The 15,056-nt window shown below is 47.3% G+C and overlaps 1 protein-coding gene across 4 annotated transcripts in view; it reads right to left on the bottom strand.

The window, feature by feature from the left end:
• The window catches only part of CLUH (clustered mitochondria homolog), a 2,231,193-nt gene that overhangs the window by 1,851,220 nt on the left and 364,917 nt on the right, over positions 1–15,056 (bottom strand). The gene's annotated exons all lie outside the window — the stretch shown is intronic.

Below are 15,056 nucleotides of genomic sequence, written 5' to 3'. Positions count from 1 at the left end.
AACCCAAATCCGACGGCTGTAAAACCATGCCACATTCCCCTTCCGCCGACAGCGCCGGCAAGGCCGTGTCCGGCTGCACTAAGACTTCAGGGGGGACCGGGTCGTAGACCTCTGGTTGCCAAGCCATAGACTGAGTCGCCGTCGACGAAGGAATCCCCACCGCTGCAGCCTGAACAGTAATAGGCATCGTCAACGACACCGGTGTCGACGAGCAAGTAGCCAGCGCCGAGACTTTAGACTTGGAAGCCGATTTCGATGCCGATTTCCCGGCTGAAGAATCCCGACTCACGGAAGACCTATGACGGTCCCCTGAGGAGGATTTTGACATCGCTTGCCTCACCGTCTTAGATAATGAGGAGGAGGAGGACTTTTTGTGTGATGAGGAAGACCCAGCATGCTTCCCTGTATGCTTGTCATCAGGGAGGTTGTCGACCGGCCGTACCTTCTTCGAGGGAGGTTCCGACTTGCTCCTGGAGGCCGTTGAGCCAACTTCTGATGCCGGATAGGCACCCGCTCCATCGTTAAACCAGTCGACCAACCTTCTTTTCCGATCTTTAAGGGTTTTTTGGGAGAAACCCTGGCATATCTCACATGTATCCGCCGTGTGGTGCGGGTGGAGACAGTGGATACAATCCATGTGGGCATCACCTTCATAGACTTTTTTGAGTCCACATGTCGCACAAGGGCGAAATAACGCTTTTCCGGACATAATTCTCCAGAATATAACGTCGCCGAAGCGAAAGAAAAAACAACCTAATTTCTACTAGTAGTAACCACGAGGATCCCACTACTTTGAAAGACGGTTGAAATCTGAGGGAGCGCGGGGGAGGGTCCTGTATTTATATCATGGCGTCCTGATGCCGCGGGCACGCATGATACAAAACGAGGCGGATAGGACGCATAAGCGTCGAAAAAGTTTTCCTACGGGAAAGGGCCTATATAATGTACGGGGGATTCCCAGCCTGACGACGGGGAATATTCTAAGCATGTGAATCCATGAAAGATCCAATGCTGGAGAATATGGATTAACAAAGTCCTGCTGGACCTGTGACTAATAAGTGCTTTCTATCACTATAGGTAGCCATTGTGCACCAGGTTTTGAAATCAGCTGAACATGAGTCAGTTCCTGTTCCCCACCTTTGTCTCCCTTAACGTCACTAGTGAAAGGTGAGGCTCAGACCTATTCTATGTCCACATTCAACCATAAAGAATGAACATTATCACACTCTTTTAATTTTCCCTTTTTCATTATTTTTAGAACATTTGCATCCCTAATCATACCGTTTTGTTGTCCTGAAGAAAGCTTGAAGCCTTTGAAAATTAAGTTCTGAACAAGATGACATTAGCACGCACAGTACAAGCATTTGACTGAAAAACATCACAATTAGTCCTTCAAGCCAGAAATACCAAATCTGTGTCGACAATGAAAATGTGTTGCATATTGATTATTGCACATAAACCATCCTTTTGTATGTAAAAACTATTTTGCTAAGGTTAAGACTCATGTCCAATTGGGCAACAATTGCACTTCCCTTTCTGTTGTCTCTCTGATCAATGTTTTTAACATGTTTCTACTATAAAACTGTGTTTTAGATGTTTAATCCTGAGTGTGATTCTATATAACTAGATCAAATCATTCACTAGCTCTTTTTTCTCAATAGGGAGGAGTAGACTGGTTTCTCCTTTTCCCTTGCTTCTCAGTGTACTTTGCCTTTTCAGTACCAGGCCCCCCTTGAACAAAAAAGAAGGCTATTTGCCCTTTTTCTTTCTCTTTGCTATGTCTGATGACCAAACTCTGTTCACTGTCTGTTGAAGCAGGTGAGCTGCCCACCCTGTGAGAGATGCATCTGTAGTTAGAGTGGCCTCCACTGCGGGGGTGGTGAAAGATTTCCCTTTCAAGAGGTTCTCCCTCGACCACCACTGCAGCGAGAGAATGAGGGCTGGCGAGACAAACACTAGATCGTCCCATTGTCCACTGGCCTGACACCACTGGCTGTTGAGCCACCCCTGCATTGGATGCATGCGCAGGCGCGCTTGAGGAACCAAATAAATGCACGACGCCATCATTCTTAACACTCGCATAGCCTTGCGTACCATCACCTCTCGACTGGCTACATATTGAGGGATCTGAAACAGCATGTTTTGGACCCTCTTATTGGAGGGGAAGACGAGGCCGTCCTTTGTTCGAATTAGAGCCCCTAGGAACTGTTTGACCTGGTTGGGGTCTAGGCTGGATTTCTTTTCGTTGATAGAGAATCCTAGACTGAATAAAAGATCTATAGTTCTTTGGGTATTTGACAGGCAGGTTTCGTAGGAATCCCCTGTTATGAGCTAGTCGTCGAGGTAAGGATAAACTGGGATGGATTGTCTGCCAGGTGTGCTGCTGCCGAAGGGCAGTACTTTGAACTGATAGTGCTGGTCTTGAATCATGAATCTGAGGCATTTTCTGTGCGCCGGCAACATAGTCCGGGGAGGATAGCTCAGCGGCAACGTGCTTGCCTTGGAAGCAAAACGGCACGAAGCAACACTGGTTCGATCCCTGGGTACGCGCTTAGAAACCTCTGGGTATTAAGCGAGTTATAAATAACCTATCATAACATTGAAATATGAAAGTGTGCATCTTTCATGTCCACTGTTGCCATGTAATCCCCCTGTGTGAGCAGGGGAATTACCTCTTGCAGGGTGACCATACAAAACTTTTGGGTCTTCACAAATTTGTTAGCTGGGCGCAGGTCTAGTACAAGGCGCACAATGAGATCCTTTTTGGGTACAAGGAAGTACACTGACTAAATACCCTTGTTTACCTGTAGAAGAGGTAGGACCTCTATGGCGCCCTTTTCCTGCAGGGTCTGGAGTTCTTGTAGCAGGATTCGCAGATGTTCTGGTGTCAGGCGTCTTGTTCGTGGAGGTCTGAACTGTGGGGTCCGGCTGAACTCTATACAGAACCCGTGGGCGACGGTCTTTAGCTCCCACTGGTCTGTAGTTATCCCTCCCATGCTCGAAAGAACAATGTTAACCGGCCCCCGACAGGGGATGCATGGGAGGGGACCCGGAACTGCAGGTCATTTCTGGCCTGAGGCTGGGGAACCTCGAGGGGTAGAGTTTCGTCCCCTTCCTTTACCGCGTTGTTGCCCCCTTGTGGAGTCTGGTGCGTTGTAGCCGCTGGTTCCTTGATGAGAGGACCAGTTATTCCCCGAGCTGTATTGACTTTGAAGGAATCGTTGCCCACGAAAGGAACGTCTATTCCCACTTCCCCTTCTTTGTGAAGGTCTCTGGGTGATCTGATCCAGAGTCTTAAGGGTGTCATGCTCCTTTTTTCCAGTTTCGAGGGCTTCATCCACTGCCTTTCCGAATAAATTAGTATCCTCCACTGGTTTATTTATAAGTGAAGCTTGTGTCTCTGGCTTGAAACCAGAGTTTCTTAGCTACACGTACCTTGAGCCAAAGACCTTCCGGCAGTTTCTGCTGCATCCAAAGTATTTTTTAGCATACTTTGGTTAACTTGCCTGCCCTCTGTCACTGTTGAGAGCAGAAGGGCTCGCAGTGGCTCAGGGACTCCTTGAAGGCCTTCCTCTATCTTGGCCGATTGTGCATCAGCATAGCTGGCTAACAACGTTGTATTGTTGGCGATGCGAGTGGAGTAAGCAGCCACCGCAGTGATCCTTTTCCCCAAAGTGTAAAGTCTTTTACATTCCTTGTCAGGGGGTGCCTCCCCAGTGGATATGGGAACCCCTGCTCTTTTCCTGGTAGTTGTAACAACCAATCAATCTGGAGTAGAATGACCCCTGATGTAGAGGGAGTGAGAGCGGGAGGGTCGAAAAAGCTTCTCCACCTTTGGATTCACTGCTCTAGTAAGTGCAGGTGTTGACAAAGAAGGAGCCAACCTCTTTTTAATAGAATTAAGTAGAGGAATCGCCTGGCTGGCAGGAGATTTTTCTTTCAAAATGTTCTACACAAAATCAGCCTCTGGAACGGCTTCTTGAGTAGCAATATTGAAGTGTTCAGCTGCTTTCCTCAATATGGCACTGAAAGCCATTTGATCGTCTACAGGGGAGGCCTGTCTAGAGGGGGTGGTAAGAGGGAAGTCCAGGCACAAGGCATCAGGTTCCGGAGTAGGTGACTGACAAGGTAGAGGATCAGTGGAGTCAGGGTCTACCCCCAACCCTCAGTGGGGTCTAAATGGACCTCAGAGTCTATAAAGGGATCTTCATTTTGAGCCTCTGCCCCAGTGAGGCCAAATGTATTCTTCCTCTTGCTCATCTTGAGTAGGGTCAAAGATCCGCTTCAGCTTATTCACAGGAAGAGGGGGGGTTTCCCTCACTAAACCTTTTAGGTGTAGACTTCTCAGAGAGTTCCACAAATCTCTCTAGCCTGTCCATACATCCTTCAAATTTTTCTCTGGTCCAAACAGATTGAACTAAAGCGGTCCAGCGGTGGAAAGGGCTCATCTAGCGGATCCTCCATCTGTAAACGTCGAGATTGCTTCTCGAAAGCTGAAGGAATCCCTTCAGGAGCTTCCGAAAAGCCTTTTCCGGGTTCTGACGGTTGACACGTGTCTTCTGGACTGTCTGTAGGCCTTTCCGTAGGTTCCAGTAAATTTAATCGGCCTATCCTTAGGCTTTGACGAATCCTTGGACCCTTGCTTGTGGGAATCCGCCGAAATGATTTTGGTGATGCGCTCTATAATGAGTTCCTCATCGGGAAGTTCTGAAACACGGGCCACTGGTTGCGCAACTACTTTTGGCGGAACCGGGGCCTTTTCGGTCGTGGACGCCTTCTTCCGATGCGTCTCAATGGGAAGGTGGATTTTGGGGTCTGCGCCCTTTGATTTAGTAGGCCCAGCAGTAAGGTGCATCTGTGGTTGCGGGGAGGGCTGCCGATCCTGGCGGTCGGCGGGCAGGGCCGAAGTTTTCGTCGGGCCCGTTGGCGCTACGGACCGTTTCGACTGTTTAGTCGAAGACGTCCCTAGGGTTGGTCTTTAGTGTGGGGAATATGTGCACCTGTGTTGCCGGGGTGTACATTCCCCATAGCAAGACCAAGGTCCTGCCTAGCGAGGCCGGGGACAGACGACGCTGAGCAAGAGTGCTCCGCCAAGAGGTCAATCGCCTCCGAATGGGAGGCTAGTTCATCATTCAAGCCCTCGTCACAATCAGCGGTTGTGGCAGCAGGAGAACTTGACTCAGCCTGTGACATTCCGTAGGCTGCCCACTGCTTAACACGGCGCTCCTTCAAAGTGTTCAGGCGCAGGAGCTTGCAAGCCTCACAATTATTTTTTCCAAGTAAATTTGGACCTGCAAACAGGACAAAATCTAAATGGAGTCCTCGCCATAGCTGAGCAAATAAACTGTGACAAATAGACCCAGGGAACAATAAGAGGAAAGGGAAAGATTCTCAGAAAAGGAAATGCCCACCCCGACCCCACTCTCGCTACTGTGTAGGCACATGTTCGGCAGCACTGACCGGTCTCTGTCCGTCGAAGATCGGTGGACCGCCTTTGGCGGGGAACTGGAACAGCCGTCGTTGAAAGGGACGGTAGTGTAATATCAATAACCTTAACATTATTTTACGACCAAAGGTCGAAAAGGACGTATGCTGGGCGGAAAAAAACAATCTGAGGGACCTCGACGCTTGAGGGATTTTGGGTACACACGCCCATGTCGACTTCCCTTTTCGATTCTTGAAAGACAAGATGCAATACTCTGCGGTGACCACTGGACGTCGGACTATATGCAAGCAGATTAACAAGCCTCCGAAATACAATTCATACAGGAAGGAGCAATTCTGAGAACTATGCAAAGTGGGGGGGCATGGCTTGGCAGCCATCGACTAGGCTGCTCTCTTTCTGAGCTCCTGGATCCGAAAATCGATCCGGACAAGCGCATGCCTTTTACCTACTAATTACAGTAAAAAAAGACAACTACATCAACATAAAAGCAAGTAGATTAAAAAACAAGTTGCCGCGAACGGATGCATCGGGAGTTGTGGACTTTTGATGATTCCGAACGGCAATGCGGGGCTAGACTCAAAATAGCAGCAATCTTCGAACAAAGGAGCCCCTGGGTATGCGGACCGTGCCCACTGTGAATGTCGAAGTGGTGAGAGGAGCCTGCGTTTTCCCTGAAAGGGCCGACAACTCACTAGGCACCAAGAATCACACCTAGCGAGGACGCTGGGAAGCTTAGCCAAGTGAAGCAGCCCACTCCGGAGCGCCTGCGGGACAGTGACGGCGAGAGGCGGCCCTGAGGGTGCCTGAGAACAGGAGGCAACCCCCACCCCCCCCCCCCCCGAGGAGGCACGAGGACAACAGCGCCGTGACGCCTGGTGGCCCAACAGTAAAGTTGTGAAACGCCCATAAACCGGGATAAAATCGGCGGCTACAGGCGCCACGGAAGGACTCTGCAGCTTCGAAAGAAATGCGGCTGCTAATAATAAAAAGAACATCACAAGCGCATATACAATGTATGCATGGCAATAACAATACAATGTATGCGAGGCAATAACAAGTGAAAAACGAGCTGTACAGAAGGCGATAGGGAGCTCTGGCAGACCGCACTGCTAGGTGGGAGCCAATAGAACGAGGACACCACCACTGACAATTAGCACTGCTTGAGGGCAGGTCAACATAAAGCAGACACAGCCTTGCCACAGTAAAGTGCCATGTAACACTGATGCACCATCTCCCCTGCAGGCCAATGTACAGTGCAAGGCGATAGCAGCATGCCCAGAATATGGACCAGGGAAAAGAGCGACAAGGTGAGGAGCACGAGACGGGTGCTACATGAGAAGCAGCCCCTTACAGGGCAAATAGAAAGGCTGAGCACCGAACTGCTGAAAGCCTGAGGCCCTAGCGGGACAGAACAACTATGCCCCAGTTAGAGGCACTCAGGCAGTAAACTTTGATGCATGAGGAGGCAGCTAGTGAAGACACACCCCCCCCAAACAAAAATCAGGAGCACACCAAAAGGGTGTGGAGAAGTGAGGGGAACACACTCGGTGAGGCGCGGGAACAGCACCGGACTACCAAATAAGTGCAGTACAACAACATGGCATAGGCAGCCCCGCAAAAGGCCATCGGGCCAGCAGAGCCAATATCGGGCCCGTCCCACACAGCCAAGACAGCACCCTAGTCCTGGGAGAAGGACCAAATACATTGTAAAAACCAGCACGCGCACTGCCTGGGCATGGGTGGTGCGTACTGTACACTTAGAAGTGGGGTCTCAAGGAAACTGAGCGAAGGCACAAGCATAGAACTGGTGCAGCGCTGAAGCCCTCACGGAACAGGTAATAGTACGCAGAGCAGAAAGGCTGGCAGTCAGAACTTCAAACCACACACATGGTGGACCTGCACACCGGTGAATAGACATACACAGCGGACAGGGCCACAAGGAGCCCCGCACCTGAGAAGTCAAGGCCGCGAGCCGTCGCAAGAACCAACATACCACAGGCGCGATGGAAGCCTGAGCAATAGAAGGACAGGGCCGGGGACGTCCAGTGCAATGGCTCTCAAGGGGGGGCAAAGGTAAAGGCAAACAGCCATCGATGGACATTCACCAAACCACAGCAGGTCAGACCACGCCTGCACAAGCTACGGCCATCACACCGGAAGAGACGACCACGTAGAGGGGCGACCAACAGATCCTTGCAGCCATAACGGAATTGAAATCCTCTTGGGGGGATCTGATGGCAGACCTGAAAGCGGCACTGGAAACTAAGATAGACGCAGTAGGGATAGAGGTTAACCTACTGAGACAGGATGTAAGAATGCTGACAGAACGAACGAGTGGCCTGGAGAGCGCAGTGAAAATCAACACCGATGTTAGCACCACCAATGCCAAAGAGGTACACATATTGAAACAACTAGTGTCCAATCTGGAAAACAGAGCTGAAGAGGCTGAAGGGCAAGCAAGAAGCAATATACATACGCGTGGTGGGCCTACTGGAAGGAGAAGGCCTGGATCCCACGGACTACGTGGAAAACACGATCATCCAGGAAACAGGGGCTGGCAAGCTCTCTCAGGGGTTTGCGATTGAATGAGCGCACAGGGCACTGATGAGAAGGCCGCAACCAGGGGCTCCTCCCCGCGCAATAATAGCAAAGATATTGAACTACAGAGACAGGGAAAAGATCTTGGCATTTTTTCAGAAAGGAGGAATAATAACGCGGGTGTTGGCGACCATCACTTCATACCCGGATTATACCATGCTGGTGTGCAGAGACAACGGTACAGCTACGTTGTGATAAAAAGAAGATTGTAGACAGCAAGATTAAAGTACATGCTTTTGTATCCTGCGAAACTTAAGGTCTTACACAAAGGCAAAGCACACTTCTTCGAAACCCCGAAGGAGGCTGCATGCTGGCTGGCTGTCCAAGGCTACCCAGAGTTGGGAGACGGTCAAGAACGAGATAAACAGGATAAGTGACTCGCGCCATGCCTGATATTGAGGGGGAGGGGGTGGGGGAACGAAGCTACAGAGGGATGTTAGAATTGGTTGCAAAAGGCGCGATAGAACAGTGCGGATGCTAATTGATACACCCATGGATGGACTAGTTGGACTGGAATATAGAAATGTACAAGGCAGCTATGAGCCACAAATGCGCAGCAAACTATGGCCAATATAGGAGACATCGGATGGAGCCGACCTATCCCCAGTAGTTAGAGTAGTCGAACCGCCAGTAGGGTGATCTCCCTGCTGTGCCCGAGTACTGGCGATAGCCAAGAAAAGGGCTAGATGTGGGGATGCCTGAGATCCAGGGATGGAGCTGGGCATCAGTTGGGGTGGGGGAGGGAACGTAGGGGTAGGGGATTAAAATGGGGCAGGGAAGGGAGGGAAGTTGGGGAAGTTGCAGTGTTAATAGGTAAGGGGAGTTTATGTTGGGGTACAAGCTTACACGCGCTAGCATTTGCACACCGGACAGGTGTTGGGAAAATACAAAAAGGGGGCGGGAAGCGGCTGGAACATGAGGGACCTTAAAGGTAATTGCTTGGAATGTCAGGGGGCTCAACAGCTACCTAAAAAGGAACAAGGTCATGATGTATTTGGGAAGGCAGAAAATAGATTTAGCCCTATTACAGGATATGCATTGGAAAGGTACCGGAAACCCCACTCTCTAGATTGGGGCATTAGCGTGATAGTTCATCTCAGTAAGAAAATCCAGAGGAAACAATTTGAAAAAGACGTATTAAAGGTTTTTATTATACCTAATACATTTACTCTGAGTTTAATCACGATTTAATCTGCACTCAAGCAGTTATTTTACATAGCAGGATAAAAACATATAACAAATATAACAATTCATCAACAATTCAGTTATTGTACAAAAAGTTTTTATGCAAAACAACACAGTGCGTGGCCACAAAGATTTTATAAGTGGTCAGCAATTGGAATAGTATAAACAACCAGGGCCCACAACAAACTACCTGCTAATGTCATAATTGGCTGTAAAATTAGCTTTGTACCTAAAACCGAAAAGAGGTGGAACATTGTCTTTTCAAACATATATATATATATAGACAATGAGGTCAGAAAATATCTTAAAATATAGCCGTTTTTATTTTTTAACACATGATAAAAAAAGACAAAAAGTAATGCCCATACAAATAACACCCATACATAAAAAAATACAAACAAGTAGACAATCTGGTATTTTACACCATCAAAAAGAAAAACTTATCCTTTATCTACAATGTGATGTTAGTAACTAGTGAGTGAATTCTTTCACATTTCTTTACACCAAACGACTTTAGAAAAGTGTCAAGCGACTTTGAAAAAGTGTCAGCAATTGGAATAGGCCTGGGTTTCCCAGGATAAGGCCACTTGTGAAGATCTCTCCCCTCCTTTTCTATGTGTTGTTTTGCATAAAAACTTTTTGTACAATAACTGAATTGTTGATGAATTGTTATATTTGTTATATGTTTTTATCTTGTACTTATTGATGTTTTGCATGAGTGGATTGATGGATGTCGTATGGATGTGGATGAATGCATGAATGACCCAATAGGATGACTTATAGAATTATGATGTTTTTAAATGTAATCCTGCTATGTTAAATAAATAACTGCTTGAGTGCAGATTAAATTGTGATTAAACTCTCAGAGTAAATGTATTAGGTATAATAAAACCCTTAATACGCCAAGATACCAACTTGGAGACTTAGAGATGAAGCGCTAAAAGATGCAATGTTTAGGGAGGATCTAAGAGAAGAAATTGTAAGGTACTTTGAGACCAATACGGGAAGCGTGGAGTCAGTCGATACTCTATGGGAAGCTTTTAAGGTGGTGGTGGTGGTGAGAGGGATAGCAATAGCCAAATCCAAAGGGCTGCAGGGAGGCATACTAATGGAATTGCAGAATGCCGAAACCAAACTAGAGATAACCTTGAGCAGGGGGGGTGGGGGGGATGTAGCACGAAGGAGGACGCTGAAACTATAAGCCAATTGCAACAAGAATGTGCAGAATACTGGGAGAGACACTGCAATCTGAACTATAAAAAGTATGTAGAGAGGCAGCATGCGGGAGGAGACATGCCAGGAAGGATGTTGGCATGGTTGTATAAAAGGGAGACCCCCAGACCTACGATAAGAAAAGTAACAGGGGAAGATGGGAAACTAGTGGACACCCAAGAGGGCATCAATCGAGAGTTCCTAGAATACTATAGGAAACTATACAGAGACGAAGAAGGTAGTAACAGCGGGGAAATAATGGATACACTGGAGGACATAGGCTTGCCGCGAATAAGCGCGGCGGAGCAAGAGGACCTAGATGCCCCGATCACACTAGAAGAGGTGGTAGTGCAACTACCCACTTGTAAGACCCCAGGGGCTGATGGGCTCCCCAGTGAATTTTATAAAATGTACAGAAACAAGGTGCTTCCCTCGCTGCTCACAATGCTAAATGAGGCATTCGAGACAGGGCGGTTGCCAGAATCCCTAAGAGAAGCAATTAGCATCCCACTCCCCAAACCCAATAAACCAGGCAAGGATTGCGGATCGTTCAGACCGCTATCGATGCTGAATCAAGATAGTAAAATGCTCACAGCGGTATTGGCAAACAGAATGAAATGGATTATTAACAAATTAATACACCCTGACCAAACAGAATATGTCCCGTGCAGGAACATATCCGACAACCTTAGACGACTCCACCGGGTTATAGAACACACAAAAGAAGTCTTGGGTAAGATGGCGGTTGTATCACTGGACGCGATAAAAAGCCTTTGACTCTGTCAAATGGCCCTAGCTGATTGAAGCCCTTACCCACTAAGGGATAGGACCGGGGTACCTAAAATGGGTTAAACTATTGTATAGTGCACTGTTAGCCAGAGTCAAAACGGAAGCCATCATCTCCGAAAGATGGCAACTGAGCAGGGGCACTAGACCAGGATGCCCATGGTCTCCGATGCTGTATATCTTAGCACTGGAGCCCCTGGAAATATACCTGAGGCAGCAGTATGAGGTAATAAGGATCGGAATAAAAGGGGAGCCTCATTTAATTTCGCTATATGCAGACGACATGCTGTTGTACTTACGATACCCCGAAGAAAACCTCCAATATATCTTGGAAGTGATGGAGCGATTTGTGTCGCTATCGGGTATAGCGGCAAATCCTAGAAATTCCTGCATATTTCCACTAGGGAGGTATGTAGGAGTCCCATGCGATCGATTACCGGGAACCAAACACATTCAGATACCGGGGATAGACATTTATCAAACGGTAGAGGAGGAACATCAGAATAATACTGAGAAAGCGGTACAGAAAATCGAAAATAGTATGAGGTTCTGGTCTAAGCTCCCCCTGGCAATGATGGGAAGAGGGGCGCTGCTGAAGATGGTTGTATTGACGAGACTATTACATTTTTTCGGGAATATACCATACCTGATACCAAAGCAATTCTTTAGGAATCTACAGAGCATATGCAGTGGGTTTCTATGGCACAGAATCGCCCTTTGGAAGTTGCAGAATACACATGACAAAAGGGGTATAAAACTGCCGAATTATGAGATCTACTACCTAGCCAGTCAACTACAATACGTGGCCAAGTGGTTATCAGAAGACCCCACCCCAGAATCGGGATTGTTGAGACTAGAATGTGCCCCATTCTTCTTAAAGGAAATATGGCTGCCCAAATTAGAGATAAAAGAGCGCCCAAAGATGCTGGTACTGGGATGGGAGGTATGGCGAAAAGCTTGTCAGGCCACAAAGAACCCAACACCGTGTTAACCACAAACGCCGCTGGTCGCACTGGCAGGAGGTGATGAGCAACTGATGAAGACAATTAGGAGGCACTGGGAACCGGTGGGAATTGTCACAATGGGAGATATATGGCAAGAAGGGGAGATAAAGGCATTTGAGGGGCTGGTGGAGGAAACGGGGTTGCACGGGGGGCAATACATCACATAACAGAATGGTATTGAGGAGACATGGTCAGAAAGAACATTAGATGACCACCCTGATCCCACCATAGAAACGATATATGATATAGCAGAAGGAGGGCATGGGATATCCAGATTATACAAACCTATGATGTCCAAGATGGGGAAGGAAGTGACACAATTGAGACATGACTGGGAAGAAGAGGTGGCGGTACCAATGACTGACGGGATGTGGGAGCGGGCCCAGGGGTACCATAAGAAAGTGTCTAGAAATGCAAGGCAACAGCAAATACCGCTATATATAACCCACAGAGCATATATGACCCACCAAAGAATAGCTAAATTTAAGAATGCAAAACGGCAAACATGCCTCAAATGCGGGGAAGAAAACGTGGGGATGATACATGTTTTGGGCATGCCCTGAAAGTGGGAAATTCTGGAAGGAAATAAGCCCACCGGCTAGATGAAAAGGGGATCAAAATAAATGTTGAATCAGCGTGGGCATGTTTGGTAGGAGGATTCCCTAGGCCACACCAACTAAAACATGTGAGCAAATTAAAGGACTTGGCATACATACTGGCCAAGCACAGAATTACTGTGGGATGGAAAGCATGCAACAGACCTAAGATAGAGGTCTGGTGGAGAGACCTTCAAAAATGGACTGAAGCTGAAACAGCAGTATGGCATGAAACGGAGAGTAGAGGAGGGGAGGAAGAAGCAGAAACCCTAACGGCTGGCCACATTATATGGGCCCACCCACGACTGTTCGAGCGACCAGGACTCAGATGGGGACATAGAAAGAGAAATCCCTTTAGAAGAAACAGATGCAGATCAAGAAGCAGAGTAGGCTCGGATGTGGGGGGCTGGGGTGTGTTTTAGGCAGCAGACATGAAAGTATAAATGTAGAGTTTGAAATATTACGATGTGCATTGTAAGGCTGCTGTATTTTGTTTTGGTTGTAAAAACAATAAAAATTGTTTTTAAAAAACTGCAAATAATGATACAACAGTGACAAAAGAATAATGTAGCATGTACGGTGAATGGTAAAAGATGGGGTAAGGGCGAATGAATATAGAGTGGCGGGGCAGGGAAGCATGTCAAGAGCATAATATGCAGAAAGCAGGTCAACGGGTCGTAGGGCCTAGTATGTGGCAGGCTAGGGCTACCCAGAATCGTTATTAACCAACCAGTTTATGGTGTTAAGCCTGAACATGTAAAATGGTTGGTTAGTTCTTAGTGACAAGGGTAAAGAGTTCGAAACTTGTGCTGCCTTGACAGGGATGCCATTTCCTCCTGCTTTCTTGAGTTTAAATCCGGGTACAACTAGACAGAATGAGTTGATTGTCCTTGTAGGTATTTATGCGTTAAGCGATACAGTTTTAAGTATGATTTTCTCTTCGGTGTAGAGCCATTTGGTCTGTCTTCTCAGGTGTGAAATGTGATCTCACTTAGGAATACCATGAGCCGCTCTCAGGGCGTTGTTTTGCAGGATTTGGATTTTGTTAGTGATGTAGTTACTTGCTCCCAGATACAAATCATTACAACAATCCAGTTTGGAAAGGATTAGGGCTCTTGGTAAGGTTGTGCAGTTATCAATTTACATGTATACGCAGTAGAGGAAGCCATGGCGCTAACTTGTTTATTGAATGTGAAGGGGAAGTCAAGGTAAAAACCTAGGGTTTTTACTTCTTTAACCACGTTAATGCTATTCCCGTCTATATTAAAGGCAGTGTAGTTTGGGCTCAGTTTGTTGAGGTTTGCTGTGTTACCAAGTTTTAACAGTTCGGCCTTGTCATCATTCGGGCATAAGCTGTGTGCAGCCATCCAAGCCTGAATGAGGAGGTATATTCTATTCACCAAGGCCAAGTCCCTGTCATAATCTCCCGTAAGGGAAATGAGGATCTGGGTGTCATCCGCATAATTAGTGTAGGTGACACCCAGATCATCTAGATAATCTAACAGAGGCTTGGTGAATAGATTATACATGGTCGGGGAAACACATGAGCCTTGTGGTACGCCACAGGTTATCAGATTGTATCAGCCGCTGCATGAGGCAAAAAGACTTGTGGTCCTTTTGTTTAGAAACAAGTTAATCCAGGTGATTGCGTCTTGTGAGAAGTGCGCTGCCGATGCCAAGTGTTTGCAGAGCACTTGGTGGTCAACCAGGTCAAAGGCAGCTGAGAGATCAAGGAGTAGCAGTAGTGCTATTTTTCCCTGGTCCTCGAGTACATCAATTTGTGTTTTTAAGTTGATTAGCGCAGTCTCAGTGCCGTGACAGGGTCTAAAGCCAGATTGGCGGTCACTGAGGAGGTGGTTATTCTCAAGGTAATCCTGAATTTGGATGTAAGAAACTCTGTCGAGGATCTTAAGTAAAAAAGCTACTGTGGTAATCAGTCTATAGTTTGTCGGGATAGTCAGGTCCAGTGATTGTTTTTTTCAAAAGGGGTACGACCCAGGATTCCTTTAAATTGCTGGGTACAATGCCAGAAGTGAATGAGGAGTTAATTAATTTGGTTATGAATGGCACCAGGTCTCTGGCGGCGTCTTTGGTTGTCTGTGCTGGGCAGCTGTCTCCTTGACATCTCGATGGTTTGAGTGCTGCAATGATTTTTTCTACCTCGAAGGGAGAGACTTTGGATAAGTTGAAGTGATGTGGTGGTTTATTGGTAGTTGATGAGGTGGTGCT

The sequence above is a fragment of the Ambystoma mexicanum genome, chromosome 9 (genome assembly GCF_040938575.1).
Source record: "Ambystoma mexicanum isolate Mex_15411 chromosome 9, UKY_AmexF1_1, whole genome shotgun sequence".
Classification (NCBI taxonomy): Eukaryota; Metazoa; Chordata; class Amphibia; order Caudata; family Ambystomatidae; genus Ambystoma; species Ambystoma mexicanum.
Note: the sequence above shows the minus strand (reverse complement) of the source record. Positions and strands in the feature narration are given on the sequence as shown.